This window comes from Patagioenas fasciata, chromosome 1 (genome assembly GCF_037038585.1).
Source record: "Patagioenas fasciata isolate bPatFas1 chromosome 1, bPatFas1.hap1, whole genome shotgun sequence".
Classification (NCBI taxonomy): domain Eukaryota; kingdom Metazoa; phylum Chordata; class Aves; order Columbiformes; family Columbidae; genus Patagioenas; species Patagioenas fasciata.
The window spans coordinates 85,175,058-85,192,815 of NC_092520.1; the positions used below are offsets into that span (position 1 = coordinate 85,175,058).

Genomic DNA, 17,758 nt, shown 5'->3' on the forward strand with positions numbered 1-17,758 from the left:
TGAGGCCTTTAGCCCTACACAAAACTGCAGAGCCAAAGACCTAGAGAAATCTCAGAGAAATATTTTAAGTTTAAATATATATATATATATCTTGCCGCCAAACCAGAAAACTCAGCCTGGACATCCTGGGTTCTCTATACCACCCACTGCAGAGCAGAGCTGGGGACATACCAGCTCAGGCCTGGAAGCAGGTTGGCTGTGCCAGCAAAGCTTTCCACTTGAGCTAATGATATCCTCTGGAGTGGGGCAAACTATCTGGGGCAGCGTGAAGCACAGTGATGCTGTGCTGCTTCCCATGCTGGTGTTAGCTCACCCCAGGCTCCCAGAGGTATCTCCACACTGCTCTGCAAGGAGGGCTGTCCTCAGGGAAGCTTTGGGAGGATCACTGCTCTGTTCTTTGGCTTCAGTGATGGCTCTGAACATGTCACATGTTAGGTGTTTGCTCACTGTAACCACACTTCAACCAGTTTGTTCTCTTACTGTAGTAAGATTAAATGCCGTAGCTTATTTAGAGTGTTTCCTCTGGACATTGACACTAAACATGAAAAATAGGGTGCAAACAACCTGCAGCACTTCCAGTAAGAACCTCTTTTCTCACTCAGTTCGGCCCTGACCTTTACCAGAGCTGTTGATTTTAGAGAAGAAGCCACATGAGGAGTGGCTAAAGTCTGTGGGTTTGTTCAGCCTGGAGGAGACTAAGGGGAGACCTCATATTGGTCTATGGCTTCTTCACAAGAGGAGGAGGAGGATGGGGAGGCGCTGATCTCTCTGACGACCAAGGACAGAACCTGTGGGAATGGCAGGAAAATGTGCCAGAGGAGGTTTAGGTTGGACATAAGGAACAGGCTCCCCAGGGAGGTGTCACGGCCCCAAGCCTGACAGTGTTCAAGAAGGGACTGGACAACACCCTCAGACACATGGTGTGAACTGTGGGGTTGTCACATGGAGTTACAGAAGTTGGACTCAATGATCCTTGTGGGTCCCTTCCAACTCAGGACATTGTATGATTCTGTCTGAGGGCAGGAGGAACAAGAGCCACCCACCTTGTCCCGTTGCAGTCGCTGGAGTAGCATCAGCAAAGCAGGCACAGGGAGCAGCAGCCGCTGCCCAGCCGCCTCTCGGGCTCCTGCAGCCTAAACCACTAGCGGGCGGTGTTTTCTCATTCATGCTCTGAGCAGCACCAGGGGTGACCCAGAGATGATAAGTGAGAAAGGAGAAGGCACATTGTGCCTATTACGCTGTGCATAAACCTTGCCTTTCTCTTCCCTCATTTCTTGAACTTTTTCTGCAAAACACAAAACTACACCAAAGTAAACACCGCAAAGTTGCAGTTGATGCAGTAACACCTATTGTGAATACGATCTTTAATAGTACTTTTACAACAGTTAAACAGATGGAGCTAAACTAACATGAAGGTCATTTTTATGTCATTGATTTTACCCATAGAGGCAGTGTAACCTTTCTTGACAAAGCACTCTTTCTAGTATAATCTTTATTTTCACTTGAATCTGCATCCCTTATCCAGCAAATATTTCTTATGTGTACCAGCTGACCTCCATGATTTTCCCTTTAATAACAGCATGGTTAGTAATAAAAACTGCACTAAACTTACAAAGAACATGCAAGGCAAAGGGGGTGAACTCGCACATGTCAAGAATAGGCGCTATGGTATTGCAGTAGCAAAACAAACAGGGCTAGGAAAAGAAGAATCCTCTTTTAGACGCATGATGTCATGGATCAGAATAATTTCACTTAAAACTTGACCAGGCTGTTATTAGAAATGCAGACCTTTACAACAGTGTCCTAGTTAGAAAATCCAAGCTTTTGTGGCAGCACAGGTGCTATTTCTGAAGAGGTGCACTGGGAAAGGGCCCAGAGCTTGTAGGCAAGGTGTAGCACATGTATTATGGAGCCATCATGTACAACATGCATTTCCTAGGTCCCCATATACCCTCCTGTCCTGCACATATACCTGTCCCTTTCTCTGCCCTCTACCTGGAATCTACCACCTGGTCGGACATGGAGGTGGAGCACATCAGCTGGAGGACATCACTGAGAAGATGTGAGAATACAGGCAAGCTGCATTCTTAGGTGGTCCATGGACTCAAATTTCCCTTTGGCATATATTCTAGATGATGGCTCTTCCACCACTATTGAGATCCTCTGCAGAGAAATGGATCAACTGCTTCAGGAGCTGTGAGGTGTCAGACCAGTTAGAGAACATGTTGCTTACAGCCAATCTGGACGATGTGAAGTGGACCCAGGGAAAGCAGTGACAACCACCTCATAATACTTCTGGTAACAATTAATTGCTGCAGGCCTGCCAGTAAAAGAGAGGCTAATAATATCTCCCAGCCTCTTGAGTGGATCTCCATATGTTTGTTTTATCAAGACTTTTGTGCAATCTCTTAACATCCTCAGGGACAACGACAAAGCTTCTGAAAGATCTGAACAAGCGAGTATGTCTGGAAACAAGCCATGTTATCTCACTGTCCATGAGGTTTGTTGCCGTCCAGTTTCTGATGAGAGCTCATTCCCTTCCCTTTTCTCCCTTCTTCTGGGCTCTTCTAGCACCACCAAGGCCTGCCTTGCTGAGTGGTAGGCTCAGGGCTCTCAGGAGCCTTGTCACCACCCACTCTCCACCTTTATCTCCCTGCCTTCATTTCCACACGGCAGAATGACGTGATGGAGGTCTGCTGTGCATACAACGTGTGGAGGTGGCCCAAGAGAGCTCACAAGCAGGACAGGGGAGTGATGGGCATGCAAAACAGGCCATTATCTGTTCTTCCAGTCCTGAGAGATGTGCATACCTGCCACGCACTTTGGCTGACCTCAGTTTCTTATTTCCCACAGCAGAGCCTGTTCCCAGCCTCTCTGGGGAGGACATCCGTGGGGACGGTTCCTGTTTCCCTGCCCTTTCAGTCATTTGCCTTCCTGAGCCTGATATGATTGTTTCTCTGGGCACAGCATAAAGATGCCAGCAAGGAACGGAAACCTCTCATGCCTCAGCAATTTATTAAGAAAAGGAGGTTATTGAACTTGGAAGCTGTTGAGCCAGTCGTTCTCTTTTCCTGATCAAGAAGATAACCCATCCATAGATAAATCACCCACCCAAAGGTGATGAGATGACCTGGCCTCAAACTAATAAACAGTCTCTGCCTCCCTGTACCCAGCTATCTATGTATAGACCTACCAGAAAACATAGGTGGTGGGGCTGAAAGGCTTCCAATTTGGAGAGACCTGGTTTTGGTCTGTTTTTTTTTTTCCATCATTATTTACAGCAAACTTCAATCCCTTGAAGTCCCATTACTGCTCATTGAATATTATATTCTTAACAGCAATATGGTTTAAAGCACTGTCAGGATGCTTGTAAGAGAAACATTAAGGCTCTTTGGGGGTCCTCTGTCCTGAGAGGTCAGACCTGGCAAAACTTTCAGCAGCTGCTTCTACGGCAAGTCCCACCTTGGCATAACAACTGTCAGTGACCCCTCCATATGTCCTGTGCTACAAGGCCCCATTCTTGTCTGATTGATAAACACTGTCATAATGAAAGCAGCTATTACTACAGAAGCAAGGACGTGAACTCTAATATTTCTGTTGGCCACCCTGCTTTGGCCCAGGGTGCAGCAGGTTTGGTGGATTTCTAATCCCTCTGCTGCGTATCAGGTCAAGTGCTGGCTCTTCCTTTTAAAAATGTGCCTTCTTTTACAAAAGCACAATATAGAAGTCCATTCTAATACATCCTCTTTAGCTGTGGCATCCCTTTCCATTTTATATTCATGAAGGCTTTGCCCACCGTGGGACTACAGCTGTAAGACATTGGAAAAGACGCTGGGATCGTTTGTATGACTGAATGTTAAAATCAATGGCTATAGCCCTAAGAAAGACTGAGTGGACAGAAGTGGGGTAAAAAGAAAAAGTATTACCTGCTCGCTTGTCTGTGATTTTGAATTGTAATTCTCTAGTTAACAATATTCAGTATCTGTGAGCTGCTGTTCCAGTAGCTGGATTGATGATTTGGGTCTGCGACAGAAAAGTGAGTAACACTGGAACATGGGAGTGCTGGTTTGTTTGAGCACTAAACAAAAAAAAAATAAACATAAATTATTGCTTAGTTGAACACATACTGATGTTGCTGACTCAAAAACAACCTTGGGGATTTCTAAATGTTCTAAATAGCTTTCCCCTTTTGCAAATCATAAATGCAGAATGAACAAAACCTGTATTTCACCTCATCCAGATGGGTACAGTGATGGTAGAAATGAGAGGCTGGTAGCAGGTTTACTAATCCCCAGTTTACTGCACTGTTCTAGGAAGCAGAAGAAGGTCTAAAGTGGTAAAGCAATGCTTTGAAAGACATGATGCTTTAAAAAGTCCTGTTTCCTAGTCCTGAGTAGAATTCTGGACTAAATCAACACCAAGAAGGGATTTAAATAAGAAAATATAAATAGTAATTCAGAACTGCTTTAAATTTTTTTACTAGGCACCAAAAATATACAACTCCTTGGTAATGTAACTGAAAAAAAAAAAAAACACAACCAGGTTAAAATGGAAACGGGAGTGGCTTTAAGTAAAACATATAGCAAACAATTATAGAGGAGAGAGGATGATAAATTAGAAGATAGGAATAATTTTAAAAAATGTTGGAAGCAAAAGGGGGAAAAAAGACTGACCAAGCTATTTTTTTAAAAGTAAATTAAGAACAAAATTAGTCTTAATCAAGATATTGATCTGTTATCAGAAGGAAATGTTAGATTATTCAATAATAATGCAGACAAGAAAAATGAAATCAATAAATACTTCTACTGCAGGGAAAAAAGAAAGTTGATGATAAAGACATTCTTGATGACATGTATATTTTTGTAGTATCTCAGAGGAATTAATACCACCTACTAAAATCAGGCATTTAAAATCAGCTGGATAGGATGCCTTGCACTGAAATGTTCCTTTTTTTTTCTTTTTTTTTTTTTCTTTTTTTTTTCTTTTTTTTTTCTTTCTTTTTTAGTTTTTTAAATAAGCTACACAGGATGTCTCTACACTATTTACGTTGATTTTCTGTATTTCTTGGTGCAATGGGTAAAGTCCTGGAAGAAAAGAAGAAAACCCATAGTCTGGCATTTTGTAAAGACAATGTAGGAGAGCATAATTATTTTATAATTATCTCATAACTGTAATTACTCACAGGTAGCTACAGACCTGCGATAGGATCTCAGTCCTAAACTAAATAATGAAGTGGCTAACACAGAACACAGGGAATAAAAGGAGAGAAATATAACTAGGGGCAATCACCATGGGTTTATAGAAAATTCACCCCCTTGAACTGTGCTAATGCTTTTCTCTGAGGAAATTGCACATACCATTAAGTATAACAAAGCTGGTACAATATAACTGAAATCCTGGAAGGCAGTTTCCCTTCTACCACATGGCAATTTGATTAAAGAACTTGCTTGACATAAAAAAGATAGGAGTCATTGAAAAGACTATAAATGACCTATCAGATTGGTGTCGAAATATAACTGAGAACTAGAAGTGATTTTTTTGTTTATAGCATGTTTGTACCAAGATCCTGGAGGGTGTTTGGCATCAGGATATCTTCAGTCAATAACCAAGAAGAAAACATCAAACGTTTTGCAAATGTCACTAGGAGAGGGATGAATCATGAAAAAGAGGGCTGCTGATCTAGAGCACTCCTGATGGCACAGTGAGATGAGCAAACACAGAAAGGTTTTGCTTTAGAACAAGGAAGGTCACGTCTTGCACATCCGCAAGATCAGCTGTAGCTCTGCTATGGGGAGCTTTGTCCCAGGAAGCAGTGACTCCCCCTGCAGAGACCTCTGAGCTCGAGGTACCTGAGGAGCTGCAAATGCTCACACTGCAACATTGTGCTCGACAGGGCAAACGCAATCCTTGGATGTACATGACCCCTAATTCAGCAAATTAGAAAAAGATTGCTTGTTTTCTGGTTCAAAAGTCAGCTTGTTTTAATCACTACCCGCCAACTTGAACAAAGAAGGTACCTCCCAGGATCTCAGATCTACACAAGGGCTACTACTATGTAAGGGCTTAAATTGGCTTATCTCTAGTCCAGCTCCCCAAAATAATTTATGATCTGCAAGGTAGCCCAGAAGGCACAAGTGGCAATAACACAGCATCATCCTGAGGATTCTTGCTCATGCATTTCAAAATCTGGTCCCATCCAAGAGCAATGTCTCATCTCCCAGTCCTGGAAAGACAGCACCTATCTTTCCTATCCCTATAAGGGAAGCAGCTTGAGGGACACAGGCAAGACCATGTGAGAAGTAAATGTGAAGCGAGAAGACTAGAATTACTGCAAAGCAGAATGAGAATAGCAAGAACACTCAGCAGAAAACAAGGCATTAAAAGACATTTCCAGACCACAAACCACATGTGCCAAAGGACAGCTCACAGGCAACTTGGACGTAGATTGTGCCTCCTTCAAGCTTAATACAGACGATGCCCCACAAAGCACCTAAGTGCTTTTGTTTCAAAGGGTATCACGCCTCAGCACTTGAGCTGCCTGTAGCAGACTCGTATCTGTCCAGCACGAGGGTGCCAGCAACCTCCTGGTCGTTGTTACTGTGCTGTTTCAACTCTATTTATTGAAGTACAAATGACAATTCTGGCAAACTATCAGCAAACCTACACTTATGGAACAACCAGCCATCAATCAAATAGCCAGAAGAGACCAAAGAAATGCGAATTCTCTTGGATGCTATTTGCCACATACATTGTCATAGTTGTCAAAAGCCTTGTGACTGTCCTATGAGTAGATTTTGATTCAGCTGGAAATTGACACTGGCATTAACAGGTCTCCCTGATGACAAAGACTTTAGTTGCTGATGGATCTCACATGTCAAAGGTTGAAACTACTTCATTTCCTGCAAACTAGTCCAGTGCTGTTACACTCCTTAAATGTAATGTCTATCCTGTCAAAGCATGGAAAACCTGGAACTCTCCTAGAAAACATCTGTCCTGCGAAAAGCAAAGGCTGCCAAGCAATTAAGAAATGATGTTAATTTTTGACCTTTTCATTAAAAGCCCGTGCCTGGGCTTGCCTGGGCAAAAGGGCAAGCAAGGAGCAATTCAAGTCTTACTCATGGAACAACAGAACAAAATAAATAATGTAGGCTTTCCGCCAGCGCAGGGAAGAGGGCAGGCTCAGGCTGGGACTTCTAGAGGCAGCATTTAGTCTAGCTTGTGTCCCTTAGAGAGAAGATAAAACTTCCATAGACCGCCATGGAAGGAGATCTGTGAAAATGCCAAGTGCTTCTGATGATCCAGGCTCAACTTGCCCTTTTAGGTAAGATATTTAACAGTCACAAAAGGCAAACCACACATCCCTGACCTGTGGAAACTACTGCCACAGACAGAGTCTGAGCCCTAAGGACTGTGTTTATCGAGAGTACTCATGATTTCAACGGCTGTGTGTGTGTTACAGAAAGGGGAATGGACTTCTTGGAAAGGGTTTCTATCTGAGCAGCAAAGTCTCCATGCAGCAGGGACCAAGTGTTCCTTTTGAGTCATCAACCCGGGTGTTTTGTAGAGCAGTAAGCCTTCAACAAGGAAATAGACAAGAGCAGTGCAGGTTGCCAGAGAGGAATGGGGTAGAGCGGAGGTCCCTGCTTCAGTTCCTGACAAAACCCTTCACGTTTACTCCTCATAACTAGATATCCACCTTGGTGGCAGAGCAGAGGCAGTCCTGGTGCCACTGGAAACAAACCCAGGGAACAGAGTCATAGCATGTTTCTGGAGAGAACCACAAAAGCCCAAAAGCTATAAGGACTGGAGAAAATCTCCTGGGGCCCAACTGTGTGAGCACAGCCATCCCAACCATGTGCTGGCTTGCAGTGATAACATTGTGTGCTGAGGTTGGCACACAGTCCAGGTGAAATCACAAGAGGAAAAGCTTCCCACCCCGCACAGCCTCGGCGGTCACATCCCCAGCTCCTCACCCGCTTACATCCCTCTCCCCGCTCCACCCAGCTGGTTCTCCTGTGCCGCAGGGGAGACGCTGGCCAGCCTGGCTTTCTTCCATTGCATTGGAGTAGGGCTGGCCCACAAGTGGCCATTGTGTTTCCTAGGAAGTGTGGTTACAGAAAGTACCTGCTCATACCGGCTGCATGCAAAGGCTCAGAACCTCTGCTGGTGCCTATTAATATTAATATCACCCCAACCTCCATCCATGTCAGTGCTCATCTTCCCAATGCTGGTCTCAGAAGTTTCTAATGATACATTGCACCACCGACTCTTTCACATGTGCACTCTTGGCCTCTGCCACAGTTTGAGTCTGCAGGGAATAAGGTAAGAAATGAAGCCAAACCCTGGCATCATGGGATTATAGTTTTTCCACAAAAAAAAATATAAAATGTCCATTTGAGGGAGGGAAGGAAAAGAACTAATTCTTGTTTGGCCCAGAAATACAGGAGGAGGTTTGAGGTTTAAAGTTTAAAATACATGACAAAGCCATAGATGATGGTATGCAAGGGAATGCCTTGGCTTGGCCAGAGGAGAATTAAAGCAACACTGATAAATGACAATTAATACCTCTTATCACTGAACACCTCAGTGGACACTAATGAAGCCTCATTTGCTTTGGGATGTTACCGCAACATGATCCAATAAAAAGGTGAATCAAAGACTCTGAGTTCAGGTGAGAGGCCTGCACCTAGCCCATACCCTCTTCTCCCAGTGAAGATGGTGCCTGGTTGCTCCCACCGTGGATTCTGACTTCTCCCACCCTGTACAACCAGACGGCCAGACCCATGGGTGCCACCACAGAGAGTGCAACAATGCTCTGGGATGAGGGGCTGGTAGCAGGGTGGGGGTGGCAGCAGCTCATCTTTGAAATGTTGATGCTCACCTCCACCATCCTCAGTGATCTTTCAGTGGTGCAGGTGGCTGCAAATGTCACAGAGTGGGAACAGGTTAGATGATTACATGGGAAACTGGAATGAAGGGGGAGCAATGCTGCTTACTGGAGCAGTAGCATTTGAAACTTAAAGCGGGGGAGTGATATGGAATCATAGAACCATAGAATAATTTTGGTTGGAAGAGACCCTCAGGATCACCGAGTCCAATCATAACCTAAACCTATGGTTTGGCTGTTTCCACAGGGCAGGATAAAAAGAAGTAAGGCCTTAGGTGGAGGGGGGGCTGCCTTCTGTTTTTGCCCTGAGATCCCAACTTTCAACCCCATAGCTGCCAACAGTGAGCAAACCTCTGCCTGTAATGTCAGAAAGAACTGCTGTGATCATCTAGACCCACACCTTCGAAAACTTGGGTCAGAAGATTTGACAGAAATCCTTCCCGCCTCTGCGAGGGTCTACTTTCTGACAAGAATACAGCCACAATTTAAAAGCGTCATGTGGAGGATCCTCCACAATCCTCAGTGAGTTTTTCTAGTGGTTAATTACAAACAATGTTAGAAAAATAGCACTCTTTTTCATGAGACTTTTTTTTTTTTCCCCAGTTTCAAATTCCAGGTTTGGGATCTTATTACCCTTCTGTCTACTAGACCATAGAAAGTTTGTTCCCCATGTATAGACACTGAAAAAAGTTAGCCTTCAGCTTTCCCTTTTCCCTTCAACTCTTTGACCTCTTTCACTGAAAGGCATGCTTCCAATTCTTTAACACCCTCGGGCATTGTCCCTGAAACCTCTCCCATCCAGGAACCACCAACAAAAGCACTAAAGAGAGTACATGGGAAGTGACCATGTTAGTGCTAAATGACACACGCACTCAGCCTCTCCTAGAGCTATTCATCTTGAAGTTATTTACTGAAAGCTGCATGTGTTCCCCCAGCTACAGCATCATCCTGGAATTTTGTCGTCAGCCAGTGAGACGCTCCAAGCCCCACTTCTTCCCTGTTGTTGCTTCCCGAGACAATCTTGCCAGCTGATAAGCATAGCCTGTATTCCTTATGCTTTGACATGTGACTTACAGCAGCTAATGTTATGCTTGGCCCCATCTCTCTGAGTCATCCAGGCTATAGCAGTAATGTTTGGGTTTTTTGCTAGCTTACTGGTTTTTGAGTCATTCTGACTTATCGGTGACTACTTTGTTGTCTTTCAAATCATTGATAGTAGAGTTCAATACTATACAGCCACAAATGACCAACTTTGCAATGCTTAGTCCCCTTTACCATTATACGTCTCCATCCATTAGGAAGGCCAACATGTTTCCTGTGAAGTTCTAATGTCTGTATTGCAAGGAACTGCAACAACAAAAATCCCTAAAAGCACTATACCAGCACTGTCTGTTCCTGGCTGAGCCTACCTTGTGTAATTTGATTGCAAGTGCTTTAAGGTTAAAATCACCATGCAATACTGTAACTTTGTTTCTATAGTGTCTACTACAAGTGGTCCTTCAATTAAGAAATGGTAGTCTTCCTTTCTGGCAGGTACATACACAAGTGACTTACAATTCTCAAACTACTGCTGGGATTTCATCTTTCAGAGATATAACATTTCTCATGAAAATATAGGAATGTGAATAAGTTGTTCTCAGAGTTATCTGTAGTGCAAGTCCCTGATCTGGCAAAGCTTATGCACGTGCTTAACCTCATCCTGCACCAGAGGAATTAGTCTCAATGAACACTAAAATACCGGCTTTCTGCTTTTGCAGAACTGGGCACTAGGAAGATGCATAGCATGCAACAGGGAAGGTGAAACAGGAGGTGAGACAGTCAAAGCTTTTCTTAATACTATTGTAAATGCAAACCTCTTATCACTTCTTTTCAGTTGTTAAATACACAAATATGGTGTTGCATTCCCATGCCTGGTTGCCTCAGGGGCAGCACACAAATTACACAAATTGCAAATAGGCAAATATATGGATTCCTTTACTTCCAAGGGATTTTTGAATATTAACCTACTTAACCCCTAATTACACTAGCATTGGCTGGCTAATGAATGAGGTGAAGCAAAACCCTTGGCTGGTGAGATTCATGAGGAAAAATGGTGGGTTGTTCCATCTCAGGGAGCAGAAGGGTTCATGGATCTGGCATCTCACTGTGCAGATTTCCCATCTGGGGCAGAGTCCCAGTAGTCTGTGCCTACAGGAATGTCTGATCTTTCCCGTTTCCTTGTAGGATCACTGTATGAGAAGGTCTGACGTCCAATAGCTTTGCTCAGTGTAAACAAAGGGTCCAAGTAACACAGATCCTTCCCAGGGAGGCATTTTCCCCCACTGTCATAGCTGACTAATGTGAGAACAACCCACCTCCTTGAAGATTTCACTTTAGCTGTGAGGGACACTTTGGTTTCCTGCATCGTCCAAGCAGTTTGCCCATCCATGTCTGACCAGACACCAGAGAGGGTGCTACCACACTCCAGCTGCTCAGGCTTGGTGTTTCTGACCAGGAGGAGAGATGTGATTTCAGGGTGAATCAGTAGTCATTGCTGTCAGAAACACCAGCCCTTGCAACATTCTACTGGATATTAAACTATTAGTAACCTTCACTTTGGTCTGTTCATCAAGACCAGGAAATATAGAGCAGTGTCTTATAAGCAGTTCCAAACATCAACACCCTGCATACCCTGCACCCAAAGCTGTGGCCTCATGAAGATTTTTATTGCCCATATGCCAAGAATGGCTGCAGAGACCCAAGCTGCATTCAAGCTAGCAAGAGAGGTGGGGATAAACAGACCATCCACGACTACCGCATGTGGCACTTGCATGGTGATCCACAAAGTAAAATATGGTAAATACATTCCTTCCATCATATCTTCCTTCACATTACTTCTGGGAGTATAGACTTACTCAGAGACCTGATATAGAGGATCCAGACCATGATAGAGCCACAGCCCCCCAATAAGAATTCAGGATAGCTATCTAGGGGATAAATTCTGCTCTCATTGAGTTTGGAGAGAGCAGCAGGACTTGGGAATCCATCATTTTTGTACTTGCCCATGCCCTCAGCCTAGATAGCTGAAAAAATACAGTATTTACAGAGTGTATTAAAAGGCTGGGACATTTCTCCATTGTACAAACTACTGTCAACACTTCTTCCACCTCTCCCCGATTATTTTCTTCCTCTTTCCATCTTTCTTTTTGTTTTTGACTCCTTCCCCTTTCTGTTTCCCTCTGCTTCAGCTTGACTGGACTTTCATTTCTTCTTTACCACATGACTCTGTCTTCAAGATCACCTTCTTAGATGATCCACACCAGTAGTACTGGGTACTCCACTCCCCTTTGACTAATGGGCTTCATCCCCCTCACAAAAACAAATCCCAGTAGCATCAAGCCTGTACAGAAAAACAGACATATTTTTATTACTGTTAGATACTCATTGCTTCATACAGGAAGAGCCTGTTTATAGCCTGGAGCCTACAAAGATTTCTGGAATTTGAAATGCTTTCTCCTTCCATTTTGAGGGCAAGCAGCTGAACAGAGCAGGAATCCTGCCTCTCCTCACAAATATCTTGTCTTTCCAGATATCGACCTTACCTTTAGGTCCTGCAGCTCAGCAAATGTGCTCTCATATATCGCAGTGTTTACCCAGCCTATGCAATCTGATAGGCCACCTATATTGAAGGGGGTGATTAACGTCTAAGAAGGGATGGGAGGTGACCTTCCACACAGCCATGATATATTTTTGGAAGGGCAAGGCAAAGTCAGAAGGGCTTACTAAACTCTTTGATCATTTAAGCTTCTGGTTACCAAATAACTATCAGTATCCTTTCCATAAACCCATTTATTCTTAGCAACACAAATCCCCATCCCCACTTCTGCAACATTAGCATCTACACCTAAGCAATGTCTTTCCTCCCAGCTAAACCAGCATCCCTCAGCAGCTTCAGTAACCAATTCCCCAAGTCCTCTCCTTTTTCTGATTGATGACACATCATGCATCTTGCTTACTGCACCCTCCTCTCACCTTTCACAGCACCCCAATCACTTGACACAGAATCACGGAATCTTGAGAATGACATAAGCAAGCAGTAGGCCACAGTTTGAAAACTGCTATTTCTAAGCACCCCCCCCCCCCAAAAGAAACTGTAAGAGAATCTATTTAATTCATGCATTTCTCATAGCTTCTGTCATTCCTCTGTCAGTTGTTGCATTCACATCTGCTGCTAACTAGCCTCATTTTTAGCAAGATACAGCAGAAGCTAAAGAAAGATGTCCAAGTCTGGTAGAATTATCATAGCAGAATAACTTCCCCATTCCACTACCCTCATGTCCTGCCTTTTCTTTTGTCTCTTCTCTTTTCTTTTCTTTTCTTTCCTTTCCTTTCTTTTTTTTTCTTTTCTTTTTCCTTTCCTTTCCTTTTCTTTCCTTTTCTCTTTCCTTTCCTTTTCTTTTCTTTCCTTTTCTTTCCTTTTCTCTTTCCTTTCCTTTTCTTTTCTTTCCTTTTCTTTTCTTTCCTTTTCTCTTTCCTTTCCTTTTCTTTTCTTTCCTTTTCTTTCCTTTTCTCTTTCCTTTCCTTTTCTTTCCTTTCCTTTCCTTTTCTTTCCTTTTCTTTCCTTTTCTCTTTCCTTTCCTTTTCTCTTTCCTTTCCTTTTCTTTTCTTTCCTTTTCTCTTTCCTTTCCTTTTCTTTTCTTTCCTTTTCTTTCCTTTTCTCTTTCCTTTCCTTTTCTTTCCTTTCCTTTCCTTTTCTTTCCTTTTCTTTCCTTTTCTCTTTCCTTTCCTTTTCTTTTCTTTCCTTTTCTTTTCTTTCCTTTTCTTTCCTTTTCTCTTTTCTTTTCTCTTTCCTTTTCTTTCCTTTTCTCTTTCCTTTTCTTTCCTTTTCTCTTTCCTTTTCTTTCCTTTTCTCTTTCCTTTTCTCTTTCCTTCTCTTTCCTTTTCTCTTTCCTTCTCTTTCCTTTTCTCTTTCCTTTTCTCTTTCCTTTTCTCTTTCCTTTTCTTTCCTTTTCTCTTTTCTTTTCTTTTCTCTTTTCTTTTCCCTTTCCTTTCCTTTTCTTTCCTTTCCTTTTCTTTTCTTTTCTTTTCTTTTCTTTTCTTTTCTTTTCTTTTCTTTTCTTTTCTTTTCTTTTCTTTTCTTTTCTTTCCTTTTCTTTCCTTTTCTTTCCTTTTCTTTCCTTTTCTTTCCTTTTCTCTTTCCTTTTCTTTTCTCTTTCCTCTTCTTTTCTCTTTCCTCTTCTTTTCTCCTTCCTCTTCTTTTCTCCTTCCTCTTCTTTTCTCTTTCCTCTTCTTTTCTCTTTCCTCTTCTTTTCTCTTTCCTCTTCTTTTCTCTTTCCTCTTCTTTTCTTTTCTTTTCTCTTTCCTCTTCTTTTCTCTTCTTTTCTCTTCTTTTCTCTTCTTTTCTCTTTCCTCTTCCCTCTTCTTTTCTCTTTCCTCTTCTTTTCTCTTTCCTCTTCCCTCTTCTTTTCTCTTTCCTCTTCTTTTCTCTTCCCTCTTCTTTCCTCTTCTTTCCTCTTCTTTCCTCTTCTTTCCTCTTCTTTTCTCTTCTTTTCTTTTCTTTTCTTTTCTTTCCTTTCCTTTTCTTTCCTTTCCTTTTCTTTTCTTTTCTTTTCTTTTCTTTTCTTTCCTTTTCTTTCCTTTTCTTTCCTTTTCTTTTCTTTCCTTTTCTTTCCTTTTCTTTCCTTTTCTTTTCTTTCCTTTTCTTTCCTTTTCTTTCCTTTTCTTTCCTTTTCTTTCCTTTTCTTTCCTTTTCTTTCCTTTTCTTTCCTTTTCTTTCCTTTTCTTTCCTTTTCTTTTCTTTCCTTTTCTTTTCTTTCCTTTTCTTTTCTTTCCTTTTCTTTTCTTTTCCTTTTCCCCCTTGCTCTTTTGCTGGCATGGTGAACTGTTACATTAGGTCTGCAGCAAACATGAGCTGGTTATTGCTGAACGCAGAAGGAGTTCAGCTGGTTGTTTACATCCCCTCGCTGCTGTACACTGGACAGAGGGTGGAGGTGGCTGGTGCTGGGTGCCGCAAAAGAGCACCAGCAAATACCAGCCACCCTTAAGGGATGCCACGTACGATGTCCATGGGAAAACACTGACACTGACTGTGTGACTTCAGGAGGACATGGATATCTCACACCTATCTGTGGCAGAGGTATCCATCTCAAAATGGGACTTACCACCTTGCTGTCTTTCCCGGTCTAGGTGCATAATGCAGGGTTTCTTTTTGTCAGAAAGCACTTCAGAAAACAAATCAAGACAGTAAACCAGGCTGGTGGTGACATGGGCCAGTGGGCCACTAATTAGGACATTTTACTGGAATGTGGGGGAAAAAAAAACTGTCAAGTTCAACACTTTATCCATTTGATCTCAACTGTCTTGGGCAAATTGTTCTGCCATCCAGGCTGGAGCACATTCTAAGATTAAATTCACCCAAATCTGACAAGAAAGTTCCTTGAAATTTCAAAGAACTTAAGCAGACAGCTAGATAAAGTACAAATGTAAGTCTTGGTCTTACATGGGCAGATTACCAGAGGGACATAAAGTAAGCACAGTCCCACTTTTTGCCACCATAACAGTTTAACCTAACACTATGTACACTTCTTTTCATACGCTCTGCTGATCCATTGAGCAAACCTCAATGTCATAGCTGCCTCTGTAGAGTGGATTTCAGAGGTGAGGGGGCTAGGTGCTGTTTCCCAACCTAAAATAAAAAAAAGTTGATACTGGTCATTTACCTCCTGATCTGAGACACCAAACACAACACTTACTTTCTCCATCAGACATGCACAAAGCACTAATTGATCCTGAAAGTCTTCTCTGAAAACCTGTATGAGAGCAGGTCCTGACAGACAGATGGACAGAGAGACAGCTTGCTTATGGATCCCGGCAGACTGAAGCGACAGCCAGATATCAAGTTTCTCAGGCTGTGACCAAATGCAGACTTTGGGAACATTACTGACAGATACCACAGACTTCCATGGTGAGGTGGCATCAGCAGTGTAGGGAATCTAAGTCTCAAGCACTAACAGCGGGTGCCAGGTAGCACGCTGGTACAAAAGTACCTTAAAAATATTTGGCTGCCTAACTCCTAGGTGGGCAGTTAATCAACATTCATTTCAAGGGGGATTAGGTGTTTACTGTCTCCAGGGTGGCATGTTCCTCATCCTACCGTGTACGAACAGTGTCAAGGAAAAAGCGTTGAAGTGTAAGAGAGGAAACTTTGAAGGCTTGGAAAAAGGCATAAAGGTGAGTAATCAGATGCAGAAGAGTCAGTAAGTGGTTGAACACCACTCATGAAGATGGCAAAGCATCAAGGGATAGCAGACAGCCATGAAATGGGGACATACTTTGTCCACATGGAGAAGCTGAAACCTGACAGACAAACCCTAGAAGAAATATGAAGCTGGAAAATGGCAAGGGTAGGCAGCAGGACCTGGGAGGCAGGAGGCCAGGACTGCAAGCTGCAGTAACCAAGGACAACTGAGCTTTTCACTTAGACAATGCAGGCAAAATGTCAGGTTTTAGAGGAAAAACTGGTGAGATTTGACAGGTCCATATGCAAGACAGCTTGCATACAGTAAAATGTGCAGTAATCTGTATGTCACTGTCAGGGAGAACGCTGGAAGTGCTGGAGGTGATGAAGAGAGGTGGTTGTTAGCCTGAGTCTCTGCTTCAGGAAACCTAGGGAAAAGAAACTTCCTTAACACTGGTCTTGGGAAAAGGCCCGGGTTTCCCACACATCAAGTTCCAGATGTTGCTAGGGGATGATGGAAGACAGAAATGGGGAGATGCTGGAACAAAGAGGTGGCCATACAAGATGTTGGACAGAAACAAGAGAATGAGAGCAAGCAGTGGGAGAACAGTTCAAAAGTGCGGGGAAGATCAAAGCTGGTGGGGAAAAAATAAGAGACTCCTAAAGGTGACTGGGGCAACACTAAATATTCCTGTGAGAACAACATTGGGATTATCATATTGAAAATAAACTTCAAGGTATCCAAGCAAGTATTGGAGAGGAAGAATTTGGCAAAGATAATGTGAATACAGAGAATGCAGAAGGAGTTTGTTCCATTCCTCAAGTTTGCAGCATGTGGAAGCGATTACAAGGAAATTACAAGACTAGTGCTATATAAGATACGGGATAATAACGTCCAATGAATAACAGTGCAGAGTAGAGCCGTAGCCCAAGAAGAAAAAAACATGCTGAGATCTGCATAAGTCTATTTTCTGAATAAGATGGAAATGTAAAAGAGCATGTCAAATTGAGACTTTTAATTTATTTCACTGGAAGTTTCTGTTGTTAATGATAATTCCTTCCTCTAAAGAAGTCCTTTGTTTCACCTTGCATCATTTAAAATAGTTGGACCAGGGAAGCTGAAATCTTTAGCCATGAAAAAGGTGAAGGACTTTGGCCCCATGTTCTTTGATAAAATCTTCAGAAGTTTTTTTCCAGCAAGGAATTTTAGCATCATGAATTTTCTCTCCAATTCAAGAAGGACACTAAGTCTAGGATTTATACCTTTTTTTTTTTTAATTAATAAATAAAAAGAATAATTTTAAAAATCATTCTTAAACATCTTAATTTCTCACTCAGAAGGAAAGTTCTTCCTACCTGCCAGTGCCATGACAGGTTTCATTGTTCTCCTCTAGTGGTAAGATACTGTACACCATTTTGGCACCAGTTCCAGAAATGACATACCTGCTCAGTAGTTGCTTATTGCTTCATATTCAGTGGTCCTTAGTTCAAATTCATAAAGGGGATGCTTCCAAGTGTATCACTGCAAGTTGCTTGCCTGTGAAAATAAATGTAAAATAGCTTATAAAGTTACCGTGGGCCTACAGGTAGCAGTTACATGTTGAAAAATAATACCCTCATTTAGTGGTAATTAAGATTTGTACAAGAACTACTTA

At 42.5% G+C, this 17,758-nt stretch overlaps 1 protein-coding gene across 18 annotated transcripts in view; it reads right to left on the minus strand.

Annotated features, from left to right (window-relative positions):
* The window catches only part of GJA8 (gap junction protein alpha 8), a 46,749-nt gene that overhangs the window by 13,359 nt on the left and 15,632 nt on the right, over positions 1-17,758 (minus strand). For 14 of the 18 annotated variants that reach the window (XM_065862734.2, XM_071809914.1, XM_065862735.2 and 11 more), the window contains 2 exons: positions 17,547-17,640; positions 3,927-4,078 (listed from right to left, as the gene is read on the minus strand). The gene's annotated coding sequence lies outside the window, so the exon portion shown is untranslated. Of the gene's footprint in view, positions 1-1,043; positions 1,196-3,926; positions 4,079-17,546; positions 17,641-17,758 lie in introns of those variants that run through there. The other 4 variants (XM_065862739.2, XM_065862745.2, XM_065862743.2 and 1 more) reach the window with 2 other exon arrangements.